Source organism: Pteropus alecto, unplaced genomic scaffold (assembly GCF_000325575.1).
Source record: "Pteropus alecto unplaced genomic scaffold, ASM32557v1 scaffold5, whole genome shotgun sequence".
In the NCBI taxonomy this organism is placed as follows: domain Eukaryota; kingdom Metazoa; phylum Chordata; class Mammalia; order Chiroptera; family Pteropodidae; genus Pteropus; species Pteropus alecto.
The window spans coordinates 16,235,164-16,259,211 of NW_006441953.1; positions in this window are offsets into that span (position 1 = coordinate 16,235,164).

The window sequence follows — 24,048 nt, forward strand, 5'->3', positions numbered from 1 at the left end:
AGGGAGGAAAAAGATTTCAACACTTTTTCCCCAATCTTAATGTGATGTACACTCATACATCCTCTTCTGGAAATACTAAGGGAGTTTTACATTTCTAAACAATTTATCTAAAGTCTATTTTGATTCACTACATTTAACTGTAATTGATCAGGAATAAGACAGATAAATGATAGATAAATACATACATACGTACATACATATACACATACATAGACAATGACCACTAAATTTAGTAGGTCTGCAGTTATGTTTTGGTATCCATAGTCTTTAAAATATTTAATGATGATTCTGATATTGAGCTTTACATACCTATGTACTCACAATAAATGTCAGTAATTGAGTGGGGTAAGAACATAGTAATCTTATTTATCTTAATGTTTAAATAAGATTTTACAACTAATAGAGTATACAGATATCAATTATGAAGGACATCCAGATCCCACAGATCAAGATAAAGTAAACTTCCATTGGCATTAAGTGACATCGCCAAAAAGGATGAATGTAATAAAGTTTGCAGTCTTTTGAGGTACAATTATATAGGTAAAGGTTTTAATTACAGAATATTCCACATGGTATTTAATCAGCTATAAATTCTTCAAATCAATTAAAATCAGGTGGTAATAATAAATAGCTACTTATCTCAAGTATTCAAAATAAAGTTAAATCTCAAAGTCATTCTTGAAAACATTTTTGTACTTTGACATATACATTATTTTCGAGATAAATATAGTCAAGTTAAAGAAGCAAATTGAACACTTAGCCTAAGTGGTCACGATTTTAATTGACTCTTAGCAGATTGTGGGGTACTTCAACTCACAATTGCTTTTAAAGAGAAACAGGTATTTTGTCAATAAACATTGAAACTGAACTATAGGAAGACGGAAGGCAGGGAACATGAAAGTTAATTCTTGTGCTTCTTAAAGTGCCTAGAAATGAAAGAACATATTTTAAAAAATATTTCATAATAGTTTAAAAAAAACAAAACAAAACAAAAGTTTACTCTTAGGTAAAAATAAACAGGTAGAAAAAAATGAAGATTCCTTGAGTACATCCAAGGAATTAAAAAAATAAAAATCTCAAATACATGTCTAAGAATCACTATCAGGATGCTCCAATTAAAAATCTATAAATATGAAGAGCAGCATAAGGACCTGTGACCACCTCAGAGTGATTATCGGAGAATATATGGCAGAACTGAGCTGATAAGTTCCTCTTTCCTTCCCTGCTTGTGCTCTGCTGTAGGTCACCAAGGTCTTTACCCACCACATATTAAAGCAGCCAAGAGTTGGGAGTCTGAGTTAGAGAGAACATGAGGTGCCCATATTGCAACCTTCTCAACAACCACAATAAATGCCACCATTGGAAACTTCCTGGCAGCACAACAATCTCCCAGAATTAGTAGGAACAAATTTCTAAAATAAAAAAGCCACTTGTCTGCTTCAATCTCTACATCTTGCACAAGTCTCTTTAGCCAACTCTAACCCTGGAACATACAGTGAAGGAGATTCTGAAAATGTAGAGTCCAGTTTATCTCAGTTAGATTAGCACATTTCAACACATTTCCTAAAGGGGCTTGAGAAAAAGAGCAAAAATCACACATTTTTGCCAAATTCTAGCTTATTATAACTCAATCAATAAATCTATCACATGTAAAATACTTTTTCTATCAAAATAAATGTATTCATTTTGGCTCTTGAGGAAAATACTCTTACAATTTAGGTTACCTATTTTATCAAAGAGGAGTGGTCCACATGAGAAAATAGATATTAGATTTTATTATATATTTAAAGGCATAGATGAGGAATAGTAATACAAGGTTTTTAAATAAGTTTTTCCTATGCGATCATATTATGAACACATTACAAAATCAGGTGGAATGTAAGTGGCTCATGGACTGTACATTCCCTCTCACTGATTTAATTTGAAAGTCCAGACCTGTTTACTACCATAGGAAAGGAAGAGGATTAAACGAATACACCAAATTCTAGGCATTTTATTCAAGAGAAAAAAAGACAGAGCACACACAAATGCCATACATTCTGCCCCATCTTAGGCAGAATAATGTCTCCCAAAGAAGTTCATGTTCAAAACACCAGAATGCATAAAGAGAATTAAGATTGTAGATGGTAGTAAGGTTGCTAGTCAACTGATCTTAAAATTGGTCTAATGTAACATAAAGTTCTTCAACGATGGAAGCGGGAGGCAGAAGTAGAGGTTGGAGTGATGCCATGAGAAAAAGACTTTACTTCCTATAAAACCAGAGACTATCCAACCTCCTCCCTGTGCCCCTGGATCCTGGGACGGACACTCGCCCTGCCCTGGGCTACTTGAAAACACAAAGTAGTTGCGTAATTACTGCTGGTTGAAAGAGTTATATAAGTAGTGATGTTTAGGAATTATAAAATTGTAAAAAGTGTAGAAAACTAATAGAATCTTCACATGGTAAAGGGCTTAAAAAGTCACATAAACCAAAATTTTAATAAGTGCAAGAACTATAATACAACATCGTATTGTTATTAAACACAGCCATTTTGTATCAGAGACTCATTACTTCGAAAGTTGAGGAAATTCCTATCAATTTTGAAACGCTGGAGTTCTCAGAATGTTCTTCCTTATATTGTGCTGAAATGTGATCTTTCATTTATTATAAATATTTACTGGAGCTCAGAATAACAGTAAAATATAGTTAGTGTAGCTTCTTTACCAAACATTGAAATGCAAACTTTCATAAAGTATGAAAAGTTTTATATAACTAAATCAAATCTCTTCAACTTTAATATAATGAGACTTTGAAGTGAACTACTGTTACTGCAAAAAATGATATAATTGTCTGAAGAGATGCAATATTCACATACACACGCATAAATATATTTTCCCTCGTCTTTAGGTTAAATATTAAACTCAGCATCACCTAACCAAGACAGTATAATTTAGATGCAAACATCTTGGCTCACTGAAACCAATATAATTTACTCACACCAATAAAAGTAATTGCTGAAAAGAAAGATTTATTATTCAGTCAATCTAATATATTATAAACACAAACCAATATACAGTGAAAATCAATTTATTATACTATATAAAGCATTTCATGTGGAAACCAATTATAATAAACCAAAGACTTAGTGCCAACCACATTTTTAAAAAGCTTGATATAATATTCTCATAAATTCCATGCAAAAAATTAAGACTAGATATCCCAGAAAGAAATACTGCCTTTCTTTTTTTCTAATGCCACCAACTTCCAAGAAGGTCAAAGATTTGTAAAAACTGTTTTTTTCCCCATTATGAATAGGAAATCATTAACAAAACAGAAATGGACACCCATTTAAAAGCTTAAGACTTCTTCAAGTCTGATAAATAATAGAAAACACTATGAAACAGCAACTGTAGAACCACACTTTTGCTTACTTCACATTTTGCGACACTAACACATTTATCCAATTCACATTTTAGATTTGCTGTAGCCAGAAGAGCACTTGCCAAAGTAATAAAGCCTTTGCAACTTGAAACCTGTAGGTGTTTCCAAAACATTTCAATTATTCTCTTGATGACTAAGAGACAAGGGCCAAAACTGATTTTAGGTATGCAAAATAAGACATTTAGAGGCAGTCACAATGTTCTTTCTCACACGATCCCATCTCTTCTGTCCTTTACACATGAATAATTATGTGCAGTGAATTCTAGGGATTTTCTACTAAGAATGAAAAATCAGGCATGGAAACAGTAGAGGACAATGTGATTTCCGTGCGACTGAACTAGCTCACATTCATTAAGATTTATTAAGGTGTGTCCATCTTAAGGCTGATAATAGTCTTAGAAGTCATGGTGGCAAGTCATTGACCAAAGGTATCTTTTGGGATTTCCTCTAAAATTAATGACAAGAGCATTTACTCTCAAACCCATGAGGAGAGATTATGCAGGACTAACTCTACTTTTCGTACACTCAATTTATACCTGATATGAGTTATATTTTAAAATTTAAAACAATCATAACTTCTAGATAATCTACATTTTACTTGGTGACATAGGCAAGTGCTTCCTTTTGAAGTGATTATTTTATACAAGTAAGCTTCCCATTGTTCTTTAATAAAGGCTTATTAAATTAATTAAACAAGAAGGCCATTAGACAGAGGAGGCTCTCATGCTGTGGTGGCCTAAATAAGCAAAGCACAATCTTAGTAAACTCCTCAAGTACCAGGTACTGTTCTAAGGACCTCATATGCAATATTTCACTTAATAAAAACAACAAACTTAGGAGTTAAGTTATATTATTTTTGCTATCATTTCAAGTAAAGAAGCTGCTTCAGTTTTTTTCCACACTGATCTGCGTGTGTGACACAGACGCAAAAAACTATGACTTGAGATAGCTCCTAGGCCTGGCCAGTACTTCCTCATCCTTCTAACTTCTCTATATTATTTTCTATTTTCAGGCCACAGCTTTTCTTAGGGAAAACAAACAAATGCACACGAACAGGTAAGTAGGAACAATGTTAAGAAAACATCCCTTTGGAGATATATGAATATATGAGAATTAGGTTAAGCATTGACTTCCAAGAGGGATTACTGAAGAAGTCAATTCTTAGTACAACATTAAAGTAGAAATAAAGATAATGGAAATACTGTGCAAGCATCCAGAAGAAAAAGTAGCAGGCTCAGCAAGGATACCACTAGCACAAAAAGTAACTTTGCGAGTGGTAGAAAAAGTGTTCAATCTAGGTAGATGCATTGCTAAAGAAATCTTCTCTGGGCAGACCATTTAGGAAATAGATGCTCCCACTTGGATGATCAGTTACAAGGAGAAGTCCCTTCTTCCAAAGTGATGCAGCTCCGCTCTGGGAATCGTAATTTGCCAAGCAAGCCTGCTCATGGATTTCAGCTGCCACTCCTATCCACCTGACCGGGTACCCTTGAAAAATATACAATCTGTACAAATTTATGGGGTAGATCTGAGGCTCAGGAGGGTAGTAAAAACAATCATACCTCCTGCACAGATAGGTATATCAGTCCAATCTCTGATAGATTTACAAAAGTACCCAGTTTGTATGATGAGCTTCTTGTTTCCTCTTTGTCCTGCTCTAGTGGAAGGAACACCTGAACTTGGCTAGGTAGTACAAGATGATCAGAGAAAAGGAAGGAGGGGTACAATCTTACATGGAAGACCAAATTTTAATTTTACTAGATGATAATGGTGATGGTTACCACCACCAAAGAAATTCGGTTATGTCTTAGGTTGATGTGTGGAGTTTATTATTTAAATTATCATATTGCCATTTCAGGTATCACAAACGTTTTTTTCCCCCTCTTATATGAGCATCATAGAGACAGATATTTTCTCTGTTGTGCTCACTACTATATCTCCAGTGCATCATAATACTTAGAAATATTTGTTGAATGAATGAATGGAATGTACAAATATAAATTTGTGTGGTTAGACAATATATTACAATACATGGGTATCTTAGTCTGTTTGGGCTCTTATAACAAAATACCACAGACTGGGTAGCTTATAAGCAACAGAAATTTATTTCTCACAGTTGCGAATGTTAGAAGTTTAAGGTCAGGTTGCCAGCATGGTTAAGTTCTGGTGAAGGAGCCTTCCTGGCTTAAAGACTGCTAATTTCTTTCTGTGTCCTCACATGGTGGAAGGAATTGGCAAGCTTTGTGGGGTCCTTTTATAACAGCACTAATCCCATTCATGATGCCTCTGCCCTTATGAATTAATCATCTCCCTGAAGACTCTACTTCCTAATGGCATCACCTTTCGCAGTTAGAATTCAACATATGAATTTTGGGGAAACACAGTAATACCATAATAGTGGGGAACACATTTTACTGTAAAAGAAGATGGATGCTTGGAAAGGAAACAGTTTAATAACACTAGTCTCAACTTCTCCATGTCTTACTCCCATTCTGCTTTCCTAACTACTCATTCTAAATATTTCTAATGGGGTAAAGAATGAGTATAAGAATAAAAATAAAGTAGATTTGTGCAAATTATTTGAAGATAAACTAAATGATCTCATTAGGAAGAGATAAAATAGTAGCATGAAGGGCCGTACTGTCATGATGAGAAGTTTTGATTACCTTTTGAAATTAATTGACTTTTGAATTAATGAGTTCCCTATCACAAGTCATGTTTCAGAAAACTGTGTGATGACTTTTTCAGAAGTATTTATTCATTACTTCTCTTTTCAACTACTTATTAATAAGTCGTAGAGCAATAACTAAAACAGATACTAGGCCAAGCACTAATGTTAAATAAAATAAAGCTAGATATGGTTCTTATCAAAATAAATTAAGATTTCTTTAGAAACCATTAAGGATTTCTCTGATAACCTTGTTCCTTCTATAATATTATAGGTTGATTGGTGGACTTAATAGTGATATAGCATGACATAGAATCTTCTATTTAATCTTTGTTCTGAAGATATTTTAGAATCAAGAGTTTAATATGGTTTAGAAGTAACTAAAAGGAAATATATGTATTTATTGTTTCAGATAAGTAAAACTACATGACTAAAGTCCCAGTTTCTAATAAGAACCAAGCTTCTTTTATTCCTTGAGCACCTACCAGAATTTAGCTGTGCAGGATAGCTTGGAAGCATAAGGTCAGTAGCTTATGTAATTGAAGAAGCAAGGACAATATCTGTGAAGTTAGTATTAAAGAGTACAAAATATTAGAAAATTATCTCATTATTTTTAATTTTTAGACACTAACTGCCATAAATGAGGAAAGAAAATGAAACAAAGTTACTGAATGGGCCAAATAAGGTGTATTTGACATCCTCCCACACCAATTCTACCTTTTCGCCTCTTTAAACTTATCTTTCGCTTTCATTCTGAAATGGTTTGCTTTTCAGGTCTCCTCAGGCTTTGTATGCTATAGGAGCTGAACAAAAACTTAACTGCAAATCATTAGTTGCTGTGCAATTTTTTTTCCAATTTAGAAGATATTATTTCCTGAGAGTTTGAATTGGAAATCTATAATTTATGAATGTGAACTTCCCCTGATGGACTCTAGAATAATAGCCTTCTTGGGGAATTCCAAGCCCTGAACAAAGAGCAATTTACATTGAGAAAAATTCCTCCTCCTCAAGAATTTAGCATTTGGGGGTGATTTATCATATCTTAGCTATGGTTGTAACAGTCTTAAAAGTGCCTTACATACATGGATGAATACTTACAAAACTTAAATTTATTTTAATTCCCAAGAATTAAATATTTTTATGCTAACTGAATAGAACTCTATATGCATATTATTTGCTTTATATCCCCTCAAACTAATCATGCAAACAAATTGAAAATATCAGCATTTTAAAATCTAGCACAGAAATAAGTATTACTACTTCTAAGCCTATCTGACTGGTGGCCGAAGAGTCATTGCAATACAGTTGCTTCAGAGAAAGAAACCATTACAAAATCATTTTATGTCCATTAGCTTTCAACAGATATTTGCTATTAAGTAGAAGAGAAGAGTGGAAGAGTGAAAAGGAACTAATAATTATTTAGTTCCAAAATTCTGCTAACCAGATGGAGTTTTAAAAGTCGTATATTACTAATACTATATAATAGTATTTAAAATAACAGCAAACATTGTGAGCTTATTTTATGTTGGGCAGTGTTCCAAATACTAACTCATTTAATGTGTACAAACTTACTTTATGCTCATAACAGTTCTAAGAACTGAACTTAAAAAACGAGGCAGAGAAAGGCTAACTTGCCTATGATCACACATCTAGTTGTGGTGAAGTAAAAAAATCATGCCCGGAGTGTGCGATCACACTATATTCTCTTAAGTCATATTGCACAGCTTTATGTAGACTTATATTTGTATATATAATAGGTTTATAAGGCAGGACAATTTATATATTTGCCTTTGGGGGCTCCTCTAGCCCCAGAAAATTTTGTCATAATGTAAAAGAATTTTCTCCTCAGAGATGAGAGCACACTGAAGGCCTTTCAGATGATTCTTTATCTAATTCAAAAATAAATAAATAATTAAAAGATTTCAGCCAAGATATAGAAGAGTTGAAGACTTCAATTGTTTTGAAGAACAAGAAGAACAAAAACTACTACTTTTCGTGGGGCAACCATTATCTTTCTAGGAAGGTTTTGCTTTAAGATTCCTAATCCAAGTTATATAACTGGAAATAGATTCTTACTTTTAAAAAGTCCAAAATTCAAAATAACTCTTTAAATTAAATGTGCATAATCTCAACAAAAAAAGTAGTAATGAAATTCTGTTGCCAAATAAAAACTATTTTTTTTTTATACAATGAAAGATGTGAGCAAGTTTGTGTTTGTTAGGTAGAGTCGATCTGGTAAAAATTATTTTTTTGGCTTTAAATATATATAAAGAATATACTAGATTGCAAATTCTCTCAAGAAATGGATTACAAAGAGGTGATTAAAGAGGAAATAAAAAATAGAAGATTTAAGGGACTTTACATGCATTTTAATTTTTTTTTTTATTGTCATTATCCAAGTCATTGCAAGCCCCTATCAGCTGTAGACAGGTAAGAAAATTAGTCAACTCAGTCACAGCCCTTTCCTCATTGCACAGTGACAACTTATAGGGTATGTTTTGACACACTCATTAACAAGACAGTAATACCTTTTCCCCTCATTAGATTTAGTTGGTGGCCTTGAGGACACATCTGAAGAATTACTGCTCTTATTCAAATGGGATGAAAAATGTCATTGGTATATATTTGCTTAAAATTTTAGAAAATACATGAAAAGCAAATGCTGCATATGAAAGTATGTCAATGAGATGGATACACATGTAGAAAGTGTTTTCTCCAGGTTTTATTATTTTAAGAAAGCTGTTGAAATGTTTCATTATCTGATTTTTAGATCCAATAATCTCCTCCATCCCGCTACATAAAGCATATTGTAGCACCTTAAAACAGTCACAAACATAAGTCTTATTCTCCAAGATCTCCTAGTATGCATTAATTTATTATACTTAACAGATTCTACGATATATATGTTTAAAGATCAAAAAGTATTTGAAACTTTCATAAAACATTTACTAGAAAAAATTTACCACCCTAAACTCAAAGTTATCCTTTTTTATTACTACCACCCTCATTATCATTTCTGTGTCAACCATCAACCATCACCAACTTCATCTTTCATTACAGCTGTTTACCAGCATTACATATTTCTTTTTCCAAACAACACTTTGGAAACATTTATGAACAAATAAATAATACAAGTTTCCCAAAGAGAACTTGACCTGCTCCTTTTCTTCACATATTTTAAAAACAAACTTTGATTCTTTCCTCTTCTTCATATTCATCTCTATATTTATTGCCTCTCCTTCCCATACTATCGATTTCCTCCAACCCTCTTTCCTTCATTTCACAATTGTAACTGGCAAAGACCTTCGAGAACTACAGTCTAGCAGGAGAAACAGACAAAGAAACAGGCAAAAATACAGCTTGACAAATACTAAGTTAAGGTAAACATAAGGTACTAAAAGAATCTATAAAAGGAACCTATAACAGTCTTGAGGGATCAGATGTGACATCTTAAAAAAATGTCTTTCAAATAAATTCTGGAAGGTACCTAACACTACTGATTCCAGATGCTTAGTCATAAATTCATTCCAGAATTTTCTAACTCTATATTTTTGGAATTCTCATAGCTACCTACCAGTCTCATCAGTTCAAAACTGACTTTTAGTTCCTAGTTGGTAAGAGCTGACTGGTTCACACTAAGGGTTAAATTGTGGTCACAAAGTAGGTCATGACCTATAATCTACAATAACTGCTACAGAATATTATCTTTATCAGCAACAAACAAGTGAACTAATAACAAATAAGGCACTCTAAATTTTTGTCTTCTCTTTGCACATCTCTGAAAGAAAATGAAATTCCTTGAAGAATTCAATGAGTTTGTTCTCCTATCACTACACAGTCTTCAGTTAATATTGTGCTACAATGCAAAAGAATATGGAATGGTAAATGTGAACCTTTATACTGCATTAAATAACATTTTACAAATGGAAATAGAGCATATAATATCTGAGGCAAAGAGGCAGAACAAGAGAATGTGGAATAAGATGTAATTTATTTTCTTAAAATGGCTCTTGTCTATTATATTTCAGTTCCATCTTTCTCTATAATAGATATTCTTATCAGACATTAATCTGCCATCACTTTTTGACACAATACACATCTTGTGATTTCCAATTTTATCACACAATAAACTTCCTTTATGTTCTCAAAAAATAACATGAGTTAGAATTGACTAAAAATATAATCCACAGTATTACCATAGGTATTACAAACTAAAAAACTGATTCTTTGTACTATAACTGGCTATAAAAAATGGATTTTGGAGGACTTTGAAGGATTCTACTATAACATCCTCAAAGGGTTTTATAGCTTTTATTTATAGTTAAATTACAAAGAGAATGTTTTTCAGACTGTTACATGAAAACAAAAACAAGACAAAAAAATTTTTTATATTTCAGGCTCTTTTGGAAGTTTTCTCCATATGAATAATTGTGGTTGATATAATATAGTATTATAAAAGTACCTTGAATTCCATCATCATGTTAATTTGCTGTGAACCACTTTTAATTAAAGATTGACAATAACTTTCTGCTTACTTCTACTAAAAAACTAAAAATAGGATGAATATGCAGGGTCAAGATGGTGGGCTAGGCAAAAGCGGTCTAGGGTTCGCCTCTTCTCAGGACCACATTAAAATTACAACCAAATTATAAAACAATCACTGAGTTAAACCACCTGAAGTCTAGTTAATCTTAACACATACACCTGAGGATATAAAGAAAAAGCTACAGTGAAACTGATAGGAGGGGCAGAGACATGAAGCAGGTAGGAGAGCGCAGCTGCAGAGGGCCCCCTGAAGGAGCAAGGAGCCCCAGCTCCACGCAGGGGCTCTCCAGCCCAGAGTTCCAGTCCCAGGAAGAGGAGTTCCCACAAACACTGACTGTAAAAATCAGCAGATATTCTGCCCATTTGGGTGAGACAGAAGGAACCTGAAAACCAGACATTTCCCTTAAACGGCCCATGCACAGACTCACTCACAGACACTCACCCTGGGCGCTGGCGGAAGGACAGTTGCTTGGGAGGCGCAAGAGTCATATGGGAGAAAGACTGAGGTGTGTGGCATTGGGGCAAGGGCTGGAGGAATAACTGCCATTGTTCCTTTGTCCGGGGCCCCTTCTAGGCAGTCTACAGACAGACGCCATGTTGCCTGTGTTGATCCCTCCCCCACATGGCTAATTCTGAAGCTGCATTGGCCCCTTGAAAGCGGCCCGCCCCCACACTATCCTATGTCTCTCTGAGACCCTGCCCCACCCAACCCACAAATTACCCACTGTGGGCCCATTGCCAGGCAGCCAGCCCTGCCCTGCCCCTTCACAGGGCTGTGCAGTAGTCACAGGCAATGGCCTTTGGCTCCCACAGACCAGTGTGGCCTGCACATACTCGGGGAGGCTTTCGGTGGCAAATTACTGGCACCAGCACAAGCTGCAGAGACTCTTGGGTGGATCGTAGGAGTCTGCAGGCTTGACATGGATGGCAGCTGGCCCTGCTGTGATTTGTGACTTTTGAGGGAGTCTGCAGTCTCAGCAATAGCAATAATTCTGATTCTGCATTGGCCTGACAATAACAACTCCCTCTACCTTGTGTCTCCCTGAGACCCCACACCACCCAACCTACAATTTACCCATGGCAAAGCCCATTCCCAGGCAGCCAGCCCCACCCTATACTTGCCCTGGGCTGCAAATTTGACAACAAACAAAAGTCCTCAGCTCCTGTCACCTGCATGCAGCTCGTGCATCCCAGTAATTAAAACAGCATGGTACTAGCATAAAAAGAGACACACAGATCAATCAAACAGAATAGAGAGTCCAGAAATAAATCCATGCCTGTATGGTCTTTTAATCTATGACTAAGAAGGTAAGACTATACAATAAAGACAGTCTCTTCAACAAATGGTGCTGGGAAAACTGGAAAGATATGTGCAAAAAAAAAAAAAAAATGAAATTGGACCACCTTCTTACACCACATACAAGAAAAAACTCAAAATGGATTAAGGACTTAAATTAAGACCCAAAACCATAAAACTTTTAGAAGAGAACATAGGCAGTAAACTCTCTAATACTGCTATTAGTAATTTTTTTTTTTCTGATATAGCTCCTCAGGCAAAGAAAACAAAATAAAAGAAAGAAAAAAAAAAGAGAGAAAGAAAGAAAGAGAGAGAGAGAGGGGAAAGGAGAAAAGGAAGGCTGTTTTTAATAAAGTACATTTACAGAGGATATGAATTCCAGATTTGATTTCAGACTCTGGGGATGTATATTCCTCTTCTGGAACTTGTATATCCGGTCCTGGAATTAAAAGGGGGAAAATAGGAAAGAAAAAAAAGAAAGAAAGAAAGAAAGAAAGAAAGAAAGAAAGAAAGAAAGAAAGAAAGAAAGAAAGAAAGAAAAATAGGCTGCGTATCATAGCATCACACAAAATGATTCTTTACTCAAATCCACCAAACTTTTTCATTTTTGTCTCATCTGTGAAATGTCTCTTTGTCTTTACAATCATCATCACCATCATTTTACTAATAGCTTCTAAAATCCCGTTTTGTCAAAAAAGCCTTACCAATAAAGAAATCAGATCTTTGTCTTGTCATTCTCAATTAGTTCTCAAATGCTGCCCGTGGATCTTTCTTCCTAATCTCTGCTTACAAATAGAACTAAAATTATGTACTTTCCTACTTTTGGCATACTTGTGTATTTTGTAAAGTGAGTAACAAAAACAAATAGCGATTATTTTGTCTGTAGATGGCCTATCTGTATGTAAGACAAAATGAATTTATCAGATTTAATGAACAATTCAGGGAAGTTAAACATTCATACCTATACCCATTCTTCTGCCCAGTAAATTAAAAAAAAAAAAAAAGTCTACCTAAGTGGCAGATAATTTATTAACTTTAACAAATTACAAAGTCACGGCCTCGTTATCTGCTCGTTGTCTTTTTTCCTGTTTCTGCATCATCTAGAGTCAAATGCAGGTTACCGTCTGTAGTGGTATAAATGCACTGCTAGTGGCCTGACACTGTGGAAAGTTTTTGAATAAATATTTTACCGTACCTGTACAAATTCCACTTGGATGAAGAGTATGACTCTCATGTCAGTCAACCGGGGTTTGAATCCTGAACCTAACGCCATTAGCCTTGCTACCTTGGGCAGGAAGCTGTAAAATGATAATAATAATAGCATCAACTCAATAAATTTGTTGGATAAATGAAAGAGATAAAGCACCTCGCAAAGTACTTGGCATATGGTACTTAAATGTTAACCGTTATTTTAATGGCCAAAGACAGAAAAGTCTATGAATAAATAAAATGTTTTGTATATAAATATGTTAGCATATTCATTTTTTCCATTCACACTTAAAAATTTAAGTATATATATAACTGAAAACTGCTATAGGGCAGAGATGACTCCTGAATTTTTCCTACAAACCACCTAACACACTATCTCTATAATTAATTTCTTACCAATAGCTCTTATAGATTATGGTGTGAACAAATACACAAAACTCACTTATTTTTTTTCCTAAGAAATTATAATTTGAGAGAACACAGCCTCTGTGAAGGAAATGGGAAGATAAAATCTCCAACAACACCTATGTAATCATGCGCATTTTACAAAGGAACAATTTAGGCAAAACAAATTTTTTTAAAGATTTAACAATTTATTCATGGTTAAAAATTTGGGATAAAACCAGGTTTAGGGCCAAAATCTTAATTCTGTTAGTGTTTTCTCTATTGGCTGATTATGCTGTTTCTGAAGCACTGGATAGGAATTTGAGGTGGGTAGTGTAAATATAAAACAAACACTGATGTCAAACATAATATACTGTAATCCATGGATATTTACATATTTAGGGGATTTGTGTAACAAATTTTTGTCTAATATGTAATCTATTTTGATGTGTACATCTTGAACATGTATTCATCGACAAGAGAGTGATCCCCAATATTAGCATTATTTAGTTCTTGTTTTTCTTATCTATTTGTTGCACACTTCTATGTTAGGGGTGAAGATATAACACTGAATGAGAGAAAGTGTCCTCTTCTCATGGATTCTAGTCTAGTGAGGGAACCTACAACAAAAAATAAACAAGTGATTACACACTGTGATGACGGATGTGGTAGGGATGTAGGGGGAGTAAGCTTTGGACAGGAAGGCGAAGTCATATCTGACTTCCAAATGCAGGAAGAAAAAGAGCCAGACATGTCGATTTGGGGATAAAAGTATTCCAGATGAAGGGAATGACAGCAAGTGCAAAGTCCCTGAGGTAACAATGAGCTTTGTATGACTGAGATATAGAAAGAAAGCCAGCCTGACCAAACTCTCCTCAGGTAAGGAAAGGCCACTGAGACATGGGTTTGGGCCTGGAAAGAAGAGCCAGGTCACATGGCATCTTAAGCAAGGTCAGGAGTTTGAATTTTATTTTAAGCGTAATGGCTATTTATTATAATGTTTTAATTAAGAAAGATTTCTAAAAGTGTTATTTTTCATAGTTAAAGAAGGAATTGTATCATTTTAAGAATGGAAGTGAGGAGTCTGACCAGGAGCTGAGGGCGCCTTGGGCTAGGAAACGGCAGTGCAGGTGGAAGGAATTAGATGCAAAATATACCTTGGGGTTGGAGCTAATAGCATTTTCTGATGGAGTCAATGTGTATTATGGTGAAAATGGAGAAATTAAGTATGGCCCAAGGTTCTGAATCTGGGGACTTGATTAGATGGGGATACTGTTTACCTACATATGGAACCAGAAGATAACAGGAATGCAGTATGGAAAAAGAAAAGACTTTGGTTTTGTCTTTGTACACCTGTTAGAGATTTAAAATTACCTGTTAGGGAGCCAAGTAGAATTGTTAAACAGGCAAGTACATGTAGGAGTTAGGGAACAGGAAGCTGGTTTGGGCTGGAGTCACACATTTTTGATTTTATTACTGTATATTGTAACTGATACAGGAGAGTTGGCCTAGGGAGGACTCCTCCTCCTCCAGGATGAAGCTCTGGAATTTCTCCCTTGTCCCTTACTCAGCCCTCCCCATTTTGATTTCCAGCATGAGAAACAAGCCAAACTCAGGAGATAAGATAGATGGTCATGGGCTACCTCCTCCCCTCCAGGTGGCACAGGAAATAAGCCAGGGCAGGGAGGCAGGCTGGATAGCCTTGGGATAGCCCTGATGCCCAAAAAAACAAAAGCCCCATAATTCAGACTCTCTGAGCTGCCCGCATGCTTCTCTTAAGTGTGTACTTTCGCCTTAATAAAACTTGTGCTTTCTTGCTTGCTCTTTGTCGTGTCCTTGAATTCTTTCTCAGGGCATGAGACAAGAACCTGGTCACTGGAGCTCCAGGTCGAGATCCTCTTTGGACTCCTGCCCTGCTGAGCTCTCTGGCACCATAGCCACCTGAACTAAAAGCAACTGGAAGGCGGGATTAAAACACTACACATTTCTATTTCTTTTAACAATGCTTAGAACATTTTATTACCATACCAATGATGATGATTGTTTTGATGCTGCTGGTGCTGCTGGTGATGATAATGATAATGAGTTCAGCAAAAGTCTTAGACAGTGTAATTTTTACAGATTACAAATTTGCAACCTCAGACGCAGTCTGTAGCTACAGCAGCATGATAAGTTCTGTCATCTATGTGGATACGCACAGGAGCCAGAACAGCTGGCTTCACCTCTGAATGTGCACCAGGAGAGAGACCTCAGTGTTCCCACTTCCTCTTTATATGAGAACTTTAAAAAGGTGCTAGTGACATTTGTCTCTCTTGTTTTAATAAAAATGTCCTTGTTATCTCCTAGACACAAACATCTTCAGCTTGATTCAAACTGCCCAGGTAATTGTAAACCAATGCAGACAGAACTTGTATATCCCGGGAGAAAAAAACAATATCCAGGGACTTCTGCTGGCCATAAAAAAAAGCCCCTGGACCGAAAAATACTTAGAGCCAGGTAACTCTAGAGGCCCAAGCTCTCTAATGGGCAATTCTGTTTTCCTCTCCATGAGATAAAAGCAAGTATCTATTGACACTATTTATTGGGTGTCTACTCTGTCCCAAGCATTTTGCAAGTACTTTGCATATAGTAACTCATAAAAGAGACTTATTATAATTATCAGCATTTTACAAGTTAGAAAACTTAAACTTTGAAAGAATAAAAAAAATCTTTCTAAAGTCACCCAGGTAATCATGGATAGAGCTAGGATTTGAACCTGACTGACTTCAAACACACTGAATCAGTTTGAATAAAATTCTATGGGAAAAAATTCTTTACTGGAGTTGGAGAGAGTTGGGAGAGAGGGTTGGGAGAGGCCAAACTGAAAAGTGAGGGGACAGAAGTCGGCAGAAGACTCCATAAGGGCGTTCGTTTGCTATTATTAGCCTGCCCCGCCAGATATTCTGTTGGGCTCTGCCTTTAGGTTTAGTCCCCAAAAGGTTCTGTGCCCCAAACCCTCCTGATGAAGCCCTGCCCTTAACGGTTTTATCGTTAGGTTTTAATACCTATTTTTATGTACTTTACAGCTCAAAGGGGTTTCTAAATCTATAAACACTGTTCGTTCTGAGCACTACCTCCCTATTTTGGGGGGACTCTATAGGTGCACCGGAAACATGCGCTTGCTTAGAAAAGAGAGCTTTTATCATTTCAAAGTGTAAAAATAAACAAGTTTTGAAAAAAGTCACAGTCTTTGTCTAAATGTTATGTCGATTCAGTACTATAATAGGGAATAACTAATAGTCCTGAATGGAAGCTACCGTCTATATCACTAAGTAATTTTTCAGGGCTCACTCACCATTCTGCTGGACACTTGACTTTAGCTTCTTGGCCGTTACAACTACAGTCCACTTTTCAGTGCAGAGATGCAAATGGTTCAGACGGATAAAAAGTTCTGCAATGCAGACACACTTATTCCAGGACAAAGGATGGAGCTAACCACTAAGTTTTGCTTCTGCTTATGAGTCAAGAACTATTTGAAATCAAGCGTTCACACGTGAGATCATCTAGAAGCCTAGGCTACCACCTGCCATACTGGTGGTTGGTGGTGGAAGGTGCAGGCTGAAAAGCATTAAGAGAGAATGGAAGAAAACTTTTAAAGGCTATATAAATAAATGAATAATTCCTCTGACATTCTCTTGCATTTCGTGCCTGAGCTCAGTGCAGTGAACAGATTAGCACATCTAGTTTTCAGCTCAGTAGCTGAGGTTTGCTATGAAAGTCGAGCGATGCAGATGGTAGGCAATTATTCACGCTGTATCAGAAAACCACTATGAAGACATTATTAAAATATGACTGTTGATTAGTAATCATCATAGTTTCTGGAAAATAAAATACTTAGTAGAAATGAAATCCCAATGGGTTCAGATGCCAGCTAATGCATCAAGCTAAGGCAAAGCTGTCAGTGTCATTAACTATGACATCGGATGACCCAGACACTCATGTTCTCCTCTAAAGTTTTCCAAGTTAAACCGGCGCTTTTATTATTGTTATATTATTATTATTATCAACATGTATCTTGGCTCTAATGTAGCCTTATAGTCAGTATGATATTTCTTCTTTTTTAAAAAAGTAAACTCGTTTCCTTCTTGTTAAAGCACTCAATTGGATTTGCTTTTAAGGAAGTTTGCAAAATGCATAAAACATGACTTTGCAATTGGTAAACAACCATCATCTAGTATAATAATAAGTTTCATCATTAATAATAAGTTAATGAGAACTAAATATGAGGTAAATGCTATCAAACATGCATCCTATAGATTATCTCTAACTTTTTACAACAATGTGCCATGACTTTATGGAATAAACTGTGGCCCCCTCTCAAAATGAAAATCCATATGTTGAAGCCCTAACCTCTAACAAGACTATAATTGGAAATAGGGCCTTTAAGGAGGTATGTAAGACTGAGTAAGGTCGTAAAGGTGGGGCTCTAATCCAAGAGGACTGATGTGTTTCTAAGAAGAGACAGAACCACCAGGAGAGCACGTACACAAAGAAAGCCACGTGAGGACACAGTGAGAAGGTGGCCATCTACAAGACAAGGAGAGAGGCTAAAGAGGAAACCAAAGCAGCCGACATCAAAACAACCTTGATCTGGGACTTCAAGCCCCTAGAACTGTGAGAAAATAAATTTTTGCTACTTAAGCCATCTCGTACATGATATATTGTTATGGTAGTCCTAGCAGACTAATACACAAAGTAGAACTGGTGTAACTATTTGAACAAAAGGGATTGGCTGGTTACAACTCAGTCTAGCACGTGATCCATGAGTCCTGTTATCGGCTCAAGCCCAGTCTTAATTCACCTGAAGCCCTTCTCATTTCACAGCCTGGGTTGATCCGCCATACCTACAAATGCTCTCCTAGAGCTGAAATTTACTCTAATTTAATTCAAGTGCTCTTAAAGTATATGACATTTGGGGTAAGGAAATAATTTTACAAGCTTTGTTCTCGTTTTAAAATATTATAGTGTTTGATTCTATACTTCTGGCTTCCCCAAGTCAGGGAAGTCTAGAATTCTTGGATATTTTGAAAGGATTTTGATTATTTACCTTAAACACGCAATACACTAATATTATTAGTCACTGACTGAGTTCCAGGCAATATTTTATTATCATGGATGCAACCAACAAGACATAAACCTTTGTTAAAGAGCTCCGAGGTGCCACAGTCCTACAGGAGAGATAAGCGCAAGTACAAATAAGAGCAATAGTCTCTGACAGTGTGGTGCATGATCTCACTCCCACCTTCAAACTGTGACTGGTCTGCCATGTGATTAGTACAGAATGTGGGAGCGAGCATTTTGAAATGTCTAGAATGATTTGACATAAGCGCATAATCCAAGGGTTTTTTTTGGTTTTGTTTTTGTATTTATAAAAGTATTGGTCTGATTTATGATCAGCAGGGAATTCAATAAGCAAGCAAACAAACAAAAAAATAGTCCTTCACCACAGATCATGAAGTCCTGTTCAACATAATATCTGTAATTACCTCAGCTTGAGGTGGGAAGATGAAAAAAAAACATTCAAACTTGCAAGTTATTTACTGACAATTTTCCACTTATTTTTACTGTGATTATTTCCACTTAGATGAAAAGGAAATTAAATTAACACTATATTTGGGGTCAACTATTGAGTATATTTTAAACTTACATAAAGATTTGAAGGTAACTTTATATAGATCAAATCATTTTCTTTCTTGTATTAAGTACCTTTTGCCTCTATCAGTAAAATAAAGCAAGTGAGCTTAGATAGTAATTAGACACCCACTCCTCTGGCTTAGTTTTTCGGGGATATAAAATAATTACCCAGGAGCCTCTGTTTCTTATATTACAGTTTAGCAAGGAAAAGAACCAGTCAGGAGCTGCCTCTGTTTTTAAGGCTACAGAGAAGTGGGAGCTGAGGAAGAAATTTTTCAGTTGGAATTTCTTCAGGTAATATCCAGGCCTTTTTTTTTTTTTTTTTTTTTTTTTTTTTTTTTTTTTTTTTTTTTTTTTTTTTTTTTTTTTTTTTTTTTTTTTTTTTTTTTTTTTTTTTTTTTTTTTTTTTTTTTTTTTTTTTTTTTTTTTTTTTTTTTTTTTTTTTTTTTTCTGGCTTTATGAAGATGAGAAAGTTGGGAATTCATATGCTAATCCTGACCTAGGAAATTCACTAGCAAGACATTGGTCATTCATCATGTGCTTCCCAAAGAAAAGAATGTCTGGATTCTAAGAATACCCTGTTTGCAACTTGGGTAGGCAATGGCTTGGAAAACTAGCCAGTATTACTATTTCTCAAATGTTAAGTGATTTGATTGTAGAAAAATCAAAATAAAAAAATTACAAGTCAGATTGGAAAGGTGTGGATAAATTAGTCCGGAAAATATTTCACACTAATACAGTTGGGCAATGCAAAAATATATAAATGGAGTTGTAAACTGTATTGGTGTCAGAGAGAAAGATATAATTAATCCATATGTATTCATAAGTAGCATAAAGTTCAAAAGATTTAACATTACATTTTTATAAGTTTATAGAAAAAAATTAATATATGTATATAGCAAAGAAACATTACCACAGTTATCTGATTACTAATAAATTTTCCTTTCCTCAAATTTTAAGGAGAGTTGTGCTTGAATATGAAGTGCTCTTGCTATGCAGAATTTCTATTCAGACTTCTCTAATCTAGAAAAGCAATCAGATTTTGGCAGTTCTATTATAAAATTCTTATACCACCTTTCCATGCAGTGTAATAAGTTCTCTTCTGTTATTTCTTCTTCCTACAAAGGAGAACCTGTTTTGTTTTTCTTTTCTCTTGGCAAATTCAGAATAGACTATAATTGCAAACTCCCTTTATGTGCCTAGAATGAAATCTTTATGGAAGATCCCTTTCCATTAAAAATAAGACATTTTCTAGGACCCATTCTTCTTTTCTCAGGTTTTTTTTTTCCACTTAAGACTTTATAAAGTCCAATTTAAATTTAAGATATAATTGGTTTCTTTATTCATTCGTGTAGGCTTTTCAGTACAAATGCAAGTATTTTTCTAAGAGAATCACCTTTTTTTAAGTGCTAAGATTCATTTGACTTTGAAATGTCAGTGTGTTTGAGCAAGACCTTGGCATTCTTAATGTGGCTGGCTATATGAATAGTTCCCTCAAAAAAATCAATTATTTTACCATTTGTATGATTAATTGAAAAAAATTATTTATCCAAATCCTGAAGAAATTGGATGTCATTGTGTAATATGGAAAATAAAGTTCATCAAATTTATAATATTTTAATTTATATAAATCACATGGCAAATCACAGAAGTAACAGGTGACTGTAATGAAATATTATGGTGTCGCTTTCCTTTTTTCCCCATTAGTGTAACATGCAAAGGAAGGGAGAACATGCAGAAGTGGCATGCTGAGTGCAATGAATAAATACAGTTTTTCTCCATTTGGGAAGAAATGTAGAATTGTGAGTTCTTCTATATTATGACCCAATTCAGCATCTTGGACATATTATTTATTATTTTTTGAAACCTGAAGCTTACTTACCCTCTCTGAATCTTAAATTGGGACTAATAAATCTACCAGTGTTGCTACAGAACTTAAATGAGTGCATAGAATATGAACACGTGTACTGTAAACTGCAAGGCTCTATGGAAATGTAGATTGTATTTTGGTTTCTTGATGTTTACCTCTTTTTCCCCTCCATATAAGACTCGAAACAATTATATTCTTATCTAAAATGAAATTTGTGTATTTCATTTTTAAATTGTTGACATAATTTAAATTATTATGTGCTTGAGGAATTTAACAGCCATTTGGGTGTTTTTATTTACATTGATCTCTGAAATAATAGATATCTCTTTCTGTTGCCTTTTTTCTTTGTGACCCAGAATATATATATATTTTCCCCCCATGGATTTATCAGGTATCTTCTTGAACATATTGATATTTTCATCATTTACTACCCTGCCAATTTATTTCATACAAATTTTTCCAGACTCTCCTTTACAATTGGCACTGTAGTCAGAGGTAAGGATTTGGGATCCAAAATATCTAAGGGGTCAAAAAATTTATGTAGGTCCCCAAAGCTAATGGAAGACGTTTTCAGTACAATGCCCTTTCTCCCAGTGGTTTTGGCATTCTTTGGCACCTAGGGTAATCGAGAAAAGAGAAACATCTGTCTGACTGCTAAGAACTAGGAGAATTTCATTGCCCTCATTTAGCAAAGAGACTCCACAGAGAGAGCAACGTGACATATCACAATCTTTTCAAACAAGTGCATTTTGACCCAAGATTATACATGTCACAGAAACATTTTCTCTCCTAATGTAACGCAACAGGAGGTGAGATTTTGGTTTTTCTCTTCTGCTGAGTTTTGTCAGCTTTCTGATTTCCATGACTTCCAACATACCTACCTTGAATTCTCAATGTGTCCAACCATCTCAGAGTACTGAAATAAAGATTGACATCGTGCTTTTGAAGATCACAAGTTGTAGTAATGTCCCTTAGATGTGTACATGTGTGGTTCGATGTGGAAATTTGTCTGTGAACCTATCGAGGCAACCTTAATAAAAAACTATAGACCGGGAAGATGTAAATAGCTCTGAATTATTTAAAAATAATTATCAACAAATAAATGTGAATTTCCATTTACTGGCTATTCCAGATGACAAACCTATCTTTTATTTCAGGAACTTTTTACGTGCTATTCCCTCTGTTTGATAAGTCCTCCTGCCCCCCTGCCCCTACCCTTAAACCCTGCAAGGTCTTTCATATGCCCATCCCCAACTACTCCTCCACGTCCACTCCGGCATCTAGAAATGGCAGGTTTTTTCTTAATTCTTGGCAATCTGATTAAGTAGAGACCTTCACTGACTACTCATCCTTGCTCATCTTCTCAAAAATGCCGATGCACTTAGTTTAACCAAAAATTGTATACTGCTATGCATTTATAGAACATAAGCTTGGTGAAGGTAGTGATCTAATCTCTCTTATTCACCACCATGTTGCCAATATCTAGAATGTCTGGCACAAAGTAGTTCTAAATATATATTGTTATTGACTAACTGTATGAATTTAAGTTTTGTTGACTTTAAAGAAAATATCAGATTTCCTACCAAGAAGGAGGTGGAAAATTAGGAAGTTATTCTTGACATTATATTGGAGTTGGTTTATTTTCAATGTTTAATCTCTTCAACTTAAACTACGTTAAAAGAAAGACAAGGTATATGCCATCAGACAGCTGGATTAATTTACAGCTCCAGATTCATAAGCTATGTTGCCTTACTAGACCTCAGTTTTTTCTCCTACACATTGGGAAGAATACTATTTTCACTGATAATTTTTGTGAGACTTTGTCTATAAATATACCCTTTTAGTCTTGACCTTACTCTAAAAATTATGTCCACTCTAAATTAAAGATTATTATAATTACCTTCTTGAAATGTATACCTAGATATATAATTGACATCTGAAAACATTTCCAAAGCTCAGTTCGGCGACCTTCCTATTTAGCGTCCCCTACAATCCTGCCAGCCTCAGTATATGGCAAGTACATTTCACCAGTTGTTTCACATCAAACATCTTGGGGCCATTATTGAATAATCTTTTTCAAATCTCACGATCTACAGTCTTTAAAGTTGTCTTTTCCAAGTTTAAAACTTATCTAGAATTCAACTCCTATTTGTCAAAGTCCTTTTCCCGGGCTTATAAAACCATAGGTGTGTTGGTACCTTTACTATGGGTTTACACTGCCCTCCGTCAGTCTCTTTCCTGCTCATTCCATTTCAGCCACTGACTTTCTCATCATAGTTTGAACGTGCTAAACACCTCATATTTCATGACCTTTTTTCAGAACAATCTTTCCCAGATATCTTCAGACCTGACTTCCTTTTTCCATGTACCTGCACAAAGGTCACTTTAACAGACATTTCGTGACTATCTGCTATGGACTGAATGTTTGTGTTCCTCCAAAACTCATATGTTGAAGCCCTAATGTGATGATATTTGGAGAAGGGACTTCATGTGGTAATTACATTATGAAAGTGGAGTCCCCATGATGGGATTAGTGTCTTTATAAGAAGAGAAAGAAAGCTTACCCTTTCTCTATCTGCTATGTGAGGATATAACAAGATGACCACCCACAAACTAGGTAGAAGTCCCTCACAAAGAACCAAGTCTGCTAGCACTTTGATCTTGGAATTTCCACTCCAGAACTATGAGAAATAAATATTTGTTGTTTAAGCCACCTCTCTATGATAATTTATTATGGCAGTGCAAAGTGACTAAAACACTAACCTATATAAAATATCATCACTTCTGTCATCAATCTCTATCCCTATACCCTATTTTATTCTTCTACATACAGCTTACAACAGACTGACATTTTCAATATACATTTATTATTTATTATCTGTTTTTTCCAAAGAATGTAATGTCCTCGAACTTGGATATTGTTTTAATCAGTGCTTAGGACAGTGACAATAAGTACTCAATAATTATTGTTTGAATGAATG